We start from the raw sequence: 12325 nt of genomic DNA, 5'->3' as shown, positions 1-12325 counted from the left end.
CCGCCGCCCGACTAAACATACCAATAGTCACCAGATTCATATGAGCTACTGAGGAGTAAGCAATGATCTTCTTAAGATCGATCTGCCTTAAAGTGGTCGAGTTTTAAATTAGTTTAAGTTAGTCCATATTTTTACTTTTTATTGACGCCTTTCAAAAGAGGTAAGATCCGGTGAATCGGAAACAATCAATTAAGAATTCAAAACTTTTTTATGGAACAGACATATGAATATAAAAGATCATATAATAAAGTGGCGGGTTAGATAGCAAGAGCAACTAGATCAGAAATATTATTTTTATAATATTATTTATTATTTATTGATGTTATTTACCATTTATCATTTGCTATTTTAATTTTATTCGTCCGGTTAAATGTAAGTTTTTTTTTTCATTTTCTCCTGTAATTTTGTGTCGTATATGCTGACAAACATAAGAAATTAACAAAGATTTCACTTAACGTAGGATTAAGTTTTAAATTAAAAAAATAAATACAAATAACTTGTATCATAGTTAAATACTTTAAAAATGTATCAAAAATGCAAAGTATAGCCCTTCCGTCTCAATCGAAATATGAATTTCAAAGTACGGTAGTTAATTTATCAAATTTTACATGTGCATACTTTTGACATAAAATCTATCTCATAAATTACTATATTAAAAGAGAAATTATAAAAAATTATATTTATATATATTATGGAAATGTTCTTTTTTTTTAATATAAAAGTAAGTTATTGCAATGTAAATTTCACAAATAGTTCATTAAATTAATATAAAGAGAAAGATGTTATTTTTTAACAGGCATCTTTTGGAAGTAAAAATATAAGCCTAAAGTAAAAACAATTTAATTTTATACAGTCTTCAGTATTTTTTGTGTGGTTTAATTTGAAAGGAACGTCTACAAAAGTATCTTCCAGTATCAAGGTATTTAATTATTTATATTTATTTGTAAGTTAATTTTATTGATATCATCATAAAATAATATTTTGCATTAAATAATTTTGATATTAATTGGATAATGTAGTATCTTTTAGTAAAAAATAAGTTAGCCAATATGGTTCAATTTGAAGAAACAAATGAGATTAATTTAACATATAGAAGTTTGATTTGGATCATTAGAGACTTTAACCTTAATTTTAATAAATAGAAATTAGAAGAGCTTTCAATAGTTGATTTAAAAAAAATACTATATAAAATAAGAAAAATATTTTTTTTTTGACTTTCAAATATGTTTTTGTGCTTTAATATTTTAGAAGTCATTCGAAAGTGTTAAACTGATGTTACAAAAACAAAGAAGCAAGAGCAGAAAACAATTAAAAAATATCTACAAATTGAATTTTAACGTCAGTCTGGGCCCGGGCTTAGCACAACCCAAACTAAATTAATATATAGAGAAATGGAGGAAAAGGCCTCATCACGTGGTTTAGTATTGCCTCAAAATGGAGGCTCCATGCATTCATTTTTGGAAATTTTACATAGTGTAAAGAACATATAAGAGATATTTATATTTAGTAAGTACACTTTAGTTTAATTACATCTATCAGCTAAATATTGTATTTCAATTACACAAGGTAACTAACTCAAAACCCATCTCCTCTTATTCCATTGTATCAATCTTTTCCCTCAATCTCCTCTCTCTTTATCTTCTCCCTCAACTTTCTCTCCTTTTTCACTCTCTCTTCTCCGTCGGTCAACCGCCGCTGGTCGTCTTCTCCGATGGAGTTAGCTGCCTTCGCCGCCGGTCATCTTCTTTTGCCTTCGTTGAACCTCTGCCTAAAAAAAAAAAATATACACTGTACTCTAGTTTTTGGTCCAAAAATTAGTAGTGGAGTCCAATGGGCTCTTCTGGAACATTACTCATGGAAGACATGGAATTAACAGATAGACCTGTATGCTCCTTTTCTTGAAGGATGAAATACATTGCAAAAGGTGTCTGTGAAGATGTCTATTAAGACTCAAGATCGATCGCAACGGCTGACTTCGGCGCTGACGGTCGGACTACCCGGACGATGGCGCCGTTGTTGGATCTGAGTGTATTTGCTCATATCTGAATGTATTTTTCAGATATGAGTATTTATCATTGTTGTTACTTGAGATGTATTTGTTTTTATGTTGAAAATATAGAAAGAAATGATTTCTGGTTGGATCCTTACCGGATGATGGTGTCGTTGCCGACGATGGAAAAAATCTCCGGCGGTGTATTTTAAGATCTGAGTATATTCTATTTCTTATATCTCAAATCTTAGTGTATTTTTTTTCTTGTATCTCAAATCTAAGTGCATTTTTTTTCTTGTATCTCAGATCTGAGTGTATTTCAATGCATTCGTTATTTTTTTAGTGTCAAATAGAGTGTAACTTAATGTATTTTTCGCTTGTATTTCGAAGGAGTTTTTTTTTTGTATATAAATGAATACAATAAATTTTGAATACAGCTGAATATTTCTGTAATTTTTTTTGCATTTATGTTGCTTGAATACAACCGAATTTAGATACAATAAGTTGAATACGGTGTAAAAGTTGCTGCGAATGAATACAATCAAATTGAATACAGCGAAATACGGCCGAATTAGAATATAACCGAATTTGAATACACGTTACTGTAGTTACGAAATGTAATTAGCAAAAGTATAGTTATGTTTAAAAAAAAAAAAAACCCAAACTGTAGTCATTTGTGTAAGTTGCCCTTCACTTTTCCATCATAAATGAGGAGCATGAAAGGTCCAAAAGCTATTATCGAAATGTTTTCATGCATTAACGTGTGATGTTGAACATTTAACTGCAATAAGTATTATTTTGTATGATTGTTTATATTCTGCTTAATGTGCTTTTCTATTTAACATGTTGATCATTTAATTGCAATAAGTAATCTTTATGCTTGTATTGAAATTTTGTTTAACTACATGAATATATTAATTTTTTTATCAGAAAAATGAATTTAAGAGGCCAAAAAAATGAGAAAAAAAAGATAAATAAGAATGGTGGCCATAGAGAGGTGTCACATCATCTTGTTTATGTCTAGTTTTATATTATATATAAGATTAATGCTCATAAGTTAATCTCCCCTTTCATCTTCCTTCGTTGAAATTACAATTGTTTGGTGTACTAATCTCAATTTGTCATCCTTAGTAGTTTCCTCATTGCATTTTTTTTATTTCACATTTATAAGTTATGACTACGCTAGCTGTCATTTAAATTTTCACCTTTTACATGATGTGTGGTCCGGCCCTTTTCCGAATTCCGCACATAATGGGAATTTAGTGCACCGAGCAGCCTTTTTAATTTTATATGATATCCTTTTTCTTGTGGAACCAACATCACTTGTTTGGTCCTTTTGTCTTATCCAACTTGGCCACCAGCCCACCACCACAGAACCTGCTTCTCTGTTCTTTGGAAATAACTTTGTGTCATTTTTATGGAGTTGGCATCAATTTCCACTCTCCTATTTCCAAGTGAAATATCTTTTGATTACTTTTTTAAAAATAATTTAGGTTCAACATAGTCATGCTTATATATTTGCACCTGTGGAACTTTTGTACTAAGTGGTGGGAGAATGTGATCGTGTTTCTTCGATTTGGAGTGCGTCAAGAACGGAAATAGCTAAATCAGAAGTCTATTAAGTTATGTTGCTCGGACTCTCCAAAAAATAATGCTACACTCGTGTCATATTCCCCAACGATGATACTTTTGAAGAGCCCGAGCAAAACAAGGGCACTTTGCGCGATTGCCCTTATTCAGTGTGGTCTTTAATTTTTGCCCCTCAAATTGCTGGACTTTAATTTCCCTTCGCATAAAATTCTTGGGTTCAGGTTCGAACCCCTGCTCAGTAAAAAAATTAAAAAATAATCGCAAAACAGAGTTTGAAATTTGCCTCAAACTCTACCTTATCAAGCAGAGTTTGCCTCAACCTCCACCTTATTAAGCGGAACCTCCACCTTATTAAGCGGAGTTTTCCATTAAGATAATTTTTTTTTATTCGGCTGGAATTTTGTAAAACTCTGCCTTAAGGCCTAATTTTGCTACGAAACTCTGTCTTGCGATTTTTTTTTTTTTACTGAGCCGGGATTCGAACCCCAACAGGTATGTGGCGAATGGCAAAAATTAAAGACAAGCAATTTGAGGGGCAAATATTAAAGGCCAGTGCCTTTGAAGGGAATCCGAGCAAAATAAATGACAGCTTTATAGTTTATGAATTTGATAATGCTGAAAATTACCTTAGCTTGCAAATAGAAGAAAAAGTATTAGATTCTGAGACTGGTTTCTGCTAAGACAGTTGAGTGCTCCCAGTCTGATCAATGCTCTTATTGAAGATCAGAGAAAAAAGAAGATGTTTGTTTAAGTGTCCTTTCGAACAATGAGCACTTCTAAATGAAATTCCTCTTCTTCCTTTTTTCCTGATGACCCAGGAGTCGGTCTGGAGCCATTAGTTTGGGCCAACCATAGCCTTCGAAACTCGGGAATGATAGGCCTTTGGGCGCGCCTCTTTTCCCATCTCCACTTAAATAACAGACTTAAATCACTTAGTAGAGTCTAAAGTTGTGACCTAAGACACAAGTCCCTCAACTTTTGCCAATTGAGCTAACCCCAGGGCCCTTCCAAATGAATTTCCTAGTTGCTACTGCACTAAGTAGTTAGTTACCTAAAGATGATCAAACTCATGATGGTTTACTTTGTAGTCTTTCAGGTGCCAAAGGCTCTGAATCTGCTAGTTTTCTTACAATAGTTTACACCAGCAATTACAATTGTCCATTACTCCATTGATTTTCATCTTTTAATGCTTTCTTCTTCTTGGCTGCAGTTCTGACATTATATCTTGAATATCCATATTTTGTTGCTGAACAGTCTGATTTCTGTAAAATGTATTGAAACAAATGACATACACACTAATCACGCCCCTTCTCTTTTCTCGATCATAAAGCCTCCAGATCTCTTTATATGTTTTTCATCCCCTTGAATATGTAAGACTTCTTTCTATTTATTTTTTTTTAAAATAAAAGGACTAGGTCTATTTGCCCACGTAGTTCGTCAGTCAAATTGATGATCTTCTCAATGTAATAGAGAGTCATTTTTAGCCCCCATGTCAACACCGGGTGTGGAGGGGGGGGGGGGGGGGTTGGCACATGAGACGTACAAAAGGGGGTTCTATCAACTTGTTCCGGTCTAGGCGAAAGCCTACAACAAACGCAGCATGAAGAGATTTTGTGGATTAATGATATTAATAGTCATCAATCAAGTATAGATTAACATTTCCGTTTTAATCTCCCCTTTTTGTCTAGCTCATACACCTTGCACTATCAACATTAGGAATAAATTCCACTTAAATAATTGGATTTTTCCTAGGTTTCTAACTTGATTTCCAATTCGAATAGTCTATGAATTCTACTCTTGAGGATGCAAAGGGAATTTGTAAATGTATAATTTGCGAGTTACTTTATCTATTATGACAGACGATAAGGATAGAACAACAACAACAACAATGCTCAATCTAATGCAAGTTGGGTCGGCAAAATTAAAAAGATAGAGTCAACTGGCAAGCTGCATGAAATTAATGACTCCTATATTTAAAATTAACATCTATCACTCAACAATAGGACCAATGTAATATGAATTTTTTGTAGTATTAAAGAAAATGAAATTTATTAATAGTAGTGATGCTCGATAGTACTCTTATTAATTGTATCAAAAATAATAAGAAGAAGAAATACCAAATAATAAGTGATCCTCCTATACACGTCGGTCATATAATTCGCAAAGATATACTGATTTGACAGCTGAAAAAAAAATCTTCCACATAATCCAAACAGCTCAATACACCACTCCTCCACCCAATAATTCCAATATTATAATCCAATTTTTAGGTGATTGCCCTTCAAAGGCATTGGTCTTTAATTTTGTCCCTCAAATTATTGATCTTTAATTATTTCTCTTCCTTTAAAAAAGTGATGGAAAATATTATGAGGTTCCAGGTTCGAACTCTCGCTCAGTAAAAAATTTTAAAAAAATTACAAGACAGAGTTTCTCCGCATTATGCCTGAAGGCAAACTCTGCCTTAAGGAAGAGTTTCATGCAAACTCTGCCTTAAGGGTAGAATCGCTACCTTAGAACAACCTCTGTCTTGCGAATTTTTTAATTTATGACTGAGTGGAGTTTGAACTCAAAATCCAAATATTTTAGACGAATGACAAAAATTAAAGATCACGCTCAAATAAGAGCAATACTGCAAATTGCCCTAAAAAAAGAAAGTTCCAAATATCATACTCAATTCTTAAAAAGAATGACGAGGACCAAAGTATAATACCCAAAACAATAATGTTTTAGAGCGAAACTCGACATGAAGTTTTACTCGCTCCGTTCCCGTTCATATGATATTATTTTACTTTTAGTTTGTTTTAAAAAAAATGATACATGTATTTAATCTTAAACGTTTTATGGTTATCCTTACTGACATAATTTTGTTGACATGAAAATATCATGACATATTTAAAATGACAAGTTTTAAATATTATTTGAAATTTTTATCTGCAATAAAATATATTCACGTAAAATGAGATCGAAAAATCAACAATAACAGCGTATCCAGTATATTCCCACAAGTGGGTTTGAGAAGGGTAGAGTGTACGCAAACTTACCCTTACCTCGAATAGAAAGAGAGACTATTTTGAAAGATCCCAGCTCAAATGACACAAAACAAGGAAGTTAGAAAAATAAAATGCAGAATTTAAAAGGCATAGCAAGTAAGACATAACCAACAATAAAGCAAGCAAAAATCGGAGCAAAATAAAGTGATAACTGAAGCACAAGCAACAAACGATAGTAACAGAAGTTAACGCTTAACTACGTTCTAATCTTTTACCCTAATCCACTATCTTCATATCTTTTGAAATTGAACCAAATATATAAATCAAGAGAACCCCACAAATGAGCCACAAAATTGTTGGCTACAGGCTGTATGACATCCTAAAGACAACAAGGCCACCCTGTCAACTAAAGGGCAGCTTCCCGGGCAGCAATCAAAGCCTCAAAAAACGCCAATAAAGTTCAAAAATCTTGAGGCATATCATGTGGTTGAATGAACTGTCTCTTCGGGCAGCACTGCCCGTAATACTACACATATCATTTTCTATATAAACCTTAGTCCCACGTTCAACGTCAATAGAATTCTTGCTTATTTCTTTCCTTGCAACAATTGCTTGTGATATCTTTTTCCTTAAAATTTAGTTTAATTCCTTCAAAATTTCACTAATGGAGGCAATGAAGATGAATGTTTTCTTGGTGGTTGTCATGGTCGTGTTGGCAGCCATGTCCGGAATTCAAAACGTAGTTGCAATGGATGCACCTGCACCTGCTCCAGCCTCAGATGCCAACGTATTTGTGCCGACTATTGTTGCCTCTTTTGTAGCTCTTGCATTTGGGTTTTTCTTCTGATTGAGCTAGCTTGCGTTGATGTCGACTAATCAAGTGTAGCTCTTTATTTTGTCCGACTATATGTTGTTTGTGTAGAGTTTTTTTTTGCTTTTTATTAATCGTTATTTCAACTCAATCTGTTAGATCATTGAGATGAGAAGGAGATTGAGGTTCATTTATTTGTATTTTTAATTTTTGTACTTCATTGGGATATTGTCACCTTGTATATATATATATTCTTGCTCTGGATATTCTTAAGTTGTTATGAATATATAATGTTACTATGTGATTTTCTACTCTTTAATTTCTCTCTTTCCATCAATTTAAAGCAATATTGGAAAATTGTGGAGTGCAAGTAGTTTTTTTTTCACAAATAAGAGTTGGGATGACTCATTTTGCACTAAATTAAGTAAAGCATGATGATGCAGCATTTGAATTCTTCTCAAGGTTGTTATAACTACAACATTATATTACAAAACAGGAAAAAGATGATTCAAATTCTTTAGGATTTTGTGGACTTAAGAAGATAATTACATGTAATCATCATAGGAAGTAGAGTTAATTAGAACTAGGAAAAAGAAACCAAATAATTTGCGAGAACAATTTAAAATATATTGCAAAGTTCTTCTATTGTGCATATACATTAAATTTTTAAAAAAGTATGACTATGATTTGGAAGCAATTTGGATATTGCATTGTTCTACACCTCACATTTCGTCGGTGTAGTTCGAAGCATGTGACCTTATCCTCCTCTATGCTAATTGCTAAGGCAAGCAAACAATGACATACGCATAATTTTACGTGAATAATATCAATTTATTACTCCATGTATCTCAATTTATATAATTTTTTTTTCTTTTTGATCAATCCCAAAAAGATTGAGACATTTTTTTATTTAATATCAATTTAAATTTAAACTTCTCATGTTACCCTTAATTAAATAATCTCTAGCTACACATTTCAGTATGACTTGTTTTAAACCATACATTTCAATCTGTATGAAAGAGATCGTCCCTCGGGCTTGTAGAATCTCGTCTTTTCATATTCAAGTTTTTGCACGGATTGCCTTTCAAATGCATTGGCCTTTAATTCCCCCCTACCCCCCTCCCCACCCGCCTATTTTCAATGAAAATATCCGGACTAGCTTTGCTCGGCATAATTTCAATAACTTTTTTATCTTCGGAAATTGAATTATTGCCTCACTCGATATAAATTATGTCGGAATTAAGTTATGCGGCACAAGTTTTGTAGTATTTTCAGATTATATGAAGTGTTGAAATTTTTGGCTTGTCCGACATAATTTTGTGTGGATTTTATGATACATACGCTGAAGTTAAACATAAAATATGCTGAGTGAAATCCAAAATTACCTCGTTTATCAGATTTTGAGTGTCGGAAGTTTTTTCTTGTCCAGCATAAATTATGTGGATGTTATGATACATGTGTCAAAATTAAACGTAAAATATGTCGAGCAAAATATAAATTATGCCGTGCTTTTGAGGGCTAAAAATTAAAGGCCACCCTGAAATAGGGACGTTTGTGCGAATGACCCTTTCATTTTCCCTTATGTGGCCCAAAATGCAGTCCATCTAGGTAGTGTCTTTTGGCCCATAGTTGGAGTTTGGGACTATTATGTACTAATTAGAGACATTGAGGATATCATTTGAGCCAGACAAATATTTGTGGACCATATCACATCAAAGACCAAATCTTTATGAACCAAAAGTGAACATTTTCTCTAGTCTTTAGCTATGAAACCCTAAACACTCTCTTTAAATTCATCATATCGTACCCACAATACATCAAGCAGCAATATCACACCACTTAACTATTGCCCTATTCTTATTTTTCTTGTTGTGAAAATACTTTTAGCTTGTAGATAATTTGCAATATGTTTTATCAGCTAGTATTGTTTACTCATTGCCTCTTTGAGTAGCCTTATGGACCTATTTTAGTTTCATATTTGGCTTAGTTATGGGGCTGAGATTAAATCTTTTGATGCTTTCTGTTAAGGCCTTTTGAAAGAACTATTTGTTCTTGTTCATCAATTGTCCTTTTAAGCATCTTTTGTACATACCCCTTTCTTCAAATCTTCTCTATAAGTCTTACGTATGTATAAAAAAAAATCTTTTTTTTTCTAATTTTGAACATGGTGTTGCTAAATCCAAAAGGGTGTAAGAATTGATTGTTAGTTATTAATTTTTGCCTCAAATATTCAATCTTTGGATCTTTTAAATTAAGTCCATTTGAAGGGGCTCTTTGTTCTACTTCATCAATTGTCCTCCAACAAAAAATAAGTTTTTTTTTTTTTATAAAACTCTAATGAAGATGGTTTTTTGAAAATCCAAAATCGTATAAGAATTGATTCTTAGGCCTTTTTGAAGGGTCTTTTTGTTCTTCTTCATCAATTGTTCAAATCTTGTATATGTATGTAAAAAAAGGTTCTTTTTTAAAAAAATTCTATCCAAAAGGGTATATGGATTGATAGTAAATTATTAATTTTTGCCTCAAGAATTCCCAAATGAGTTACTGAAAAATTCATTCGGTTCAGACAGGGGCATAGAGTAAATTTCGAGAACTAAATCTTGAGCTGAGAAGTTTCAAGATTTCTTTTTTTATTGAATTTAGTTTGAGGGGTTTGAATTGTTTCATTCCTCTCTGCTGTTCCTTTCTATAGGATCTTTCAAACATTCAATGTACATTAATCAATTAATAATTTAGTCTCAAATCCTAAAGTTTGCTTCTTGATAAAATTTGTTGATATTTTAAGGATGTTTTGCTTTGATACATAATGAGGCAGATGATGATTTATTATTATTTGGACTGATCAAACTGTGATGATCCAAAATTCGAGCTTTTTAAAACTGATGCCTCCAATTTCTTACTTTTAGCTTTTTTTTTAATAAGCATATTGTACTAAATAAGGGAATTTAGCTCTTGCTAAATTTTAAAAAACTAAGATTAAGACTCTGCACTCATCCAACCTAAAGATAATTAAGGTTAAATTAGTTAATCTCTCTTAGAGATGTGGTCTGATCAAGCCAAAGTATATATGTGGAGGCAGATGATGATTAATAATAATTATTTGGACTGATCAAACTGTGATGATCCAAATTCGAGCTTTTTAAAACTGATGCCTCTAATTTGATTTTAGTTCTCGTTGATTCATATTTCTAAATTGAACAATCATTTGAAAATCAATTGGACCGTGCTTTTACTGAGCTTAACTATAAAGTTTAAATTATTTTGTTTAGTGTAAATATGAGCGTAACTAAGCATATATTCGACTTAGAGGTGGCTTAATCAAGCTAAACCCTAAAAGCTTGTAGTCAAATAGTCTCTTTGTCAAGTGTCATTTTAGTTAAAAATATGTATTTTAAGAAATCAATAATGTTATGTGAAGTTTATCAGATTATCTCTATATAATAAAAATAAATTGTTTTTATTTTTTGAGTAGAGCATGCATAGAAAGTAAATTTTTTGACATTGGGAATTTAAAGTTTGCACTTATTGGAGGTTTGAATCTGAATGATTTAGACTTTAGGCTATTAAGTTCATTTGTTTGTATTAAGATCTAAGCATTTATTAGGTCTGAATAAGTCTTAATCATTAAGATCTTAAATCAAGTCTTAATATCATTAAGAGGTATGCTTGTATGAATTTTTTTTTACCACAAGCTCCACTCCTAACCTCAGTTACCCCCCCGGCCACTACCCACCCTTTACTCCAACCCATTCTCATTCCCAACCCTACCCCACCACCCACCCTTCATTCTAACCCCACCTCTCCAACTCAACCACACCCACACTCCACTCAAAACCACCCTGCCCCCACCCACTCTTCCTATCAAAAGACAACATCTTAATCATTTTGATGTATATTCGGATTCAGACGTTTTAATCTTAATAAAAACAAATAAGGCTTATGTCACGCCTCGAAACATGGCCTGGTCGAAACACGACACTCGGTGCCTTGCTGCATGTGACCGAGCGAACCACATGACTTGCTGAATCATTATGAGACATAACATGAGCGGAATATAACGTAACGTACATGATGAGCCTTTATAAAATGTAGCAAGTCATAATACTTAATAAAAATACATTTCCGTTTTAATCTCCCCTTTTTGTCTAGCTCATACACCTTGCACTATCAACATTAGGAATAAATTCCACTTAAATAATTGGATTTTTCCTAGGTTTCTAACTTGATTTCCAATTCGAATAGTCTATGAATTCTACTCTTGAGGATGCAAAGGGAATTTGTAAATGTATAATTTGCGAGTTACTTTATCTATTATGACAGACGATAAGGATAGAACAACAACAACAACAATGCTCAATCTAATGCAAGTTGGGTCGGCAAAATTAAAAAGATAGAGTCAACTGGCAAGCTGCATGAAATTAATGACTCCTATATTTAAAATTAACATCTATCACTCAACAATAGGACCAATGTAATATGAATTTTTTGTAGTATTAAAGAAAATGAAATTTATTAATAGTAGTGATGCTCGATAGTACTCTTATTAATTGTATCAAAAATAATAAGAAGAAGAAATACCAAATAATAAGTGATCCTCCTATACACGTCGGTCATATAATTCGCAAAGATATACTGATTTGACAGCTGAAAAAAAAATCTTCCACATAATCCAAACAGCTCAATACACCACTCCTCCACCCAATAATTCCAATATTATAATCCAATTTTTAGGTGATTGCCCTTCAAAGGCATTGGTCTTTAATTTTGTCCCTCAAATTATTGATCTTTAATTATTTCTCTTCCTTTAAAAAAGTGATGGAAAATATTATGAGGTTCCAGGTTCGAACTCTCGCTCAGTAAAAAATTTTAAAAAAATTACAAGACAGAGTTTCTCCGCATTATGCCTGAAGGCAAACTCTGCCTTAAGGAAGAGTTTCATGCAAA

The 12325-nt window shown here is 32.5% G+C and overlaps 2 non-coding genes across 2 annotated transcripts; both read left to right on the top strand.

Moving 5' to 3' along the window:
• Positions 1-10190: 10190 nt before the first annotated feature.
• Positions 10191-10270, top strand: LOC132608412 (small nucleolar RNA SNORD36). The gene has a single exon (XR_009570336.1). It is a non-coding gene; the product is annotated as a small nucleolar RNA SNORD36 (small nucleolar RNA).
• A 184-nt stretch (positions 10271-10454) lies between these two features.
• On the top strand, positions 10455-10536 carry LOC132608414 (small nucleolar RNA SNORD36). Its single transcript, XR_009570338.1, has one exon. It is a non-coding gene; the product is annotated as a small nucleolar RNA SNORD36 (small nucleolar RNA).
• Positions 10537-12325: the final 1789 nt, after the last annotated feature.

The sequence above is a fragment of the Lycium barbarum genome, chromosome 8 (genome assembly GCF_019175385.1).
Source record: "Lycium barbarum isolate Lr01 chromosome 8, ASM1917538v2, whole genome shotgun sequence".
NCBI lineage: Eukaryota > Viridiplantae > Streptophyta > Magnoliopsida > Solanales > Solanaceae > Lycium > Lycium barbarum.
The sequence above is the reverse complement of the archived record's forward strand: the minus strand, read 5'-3'. Positions and strand labels throughout refer to the sequence as shown.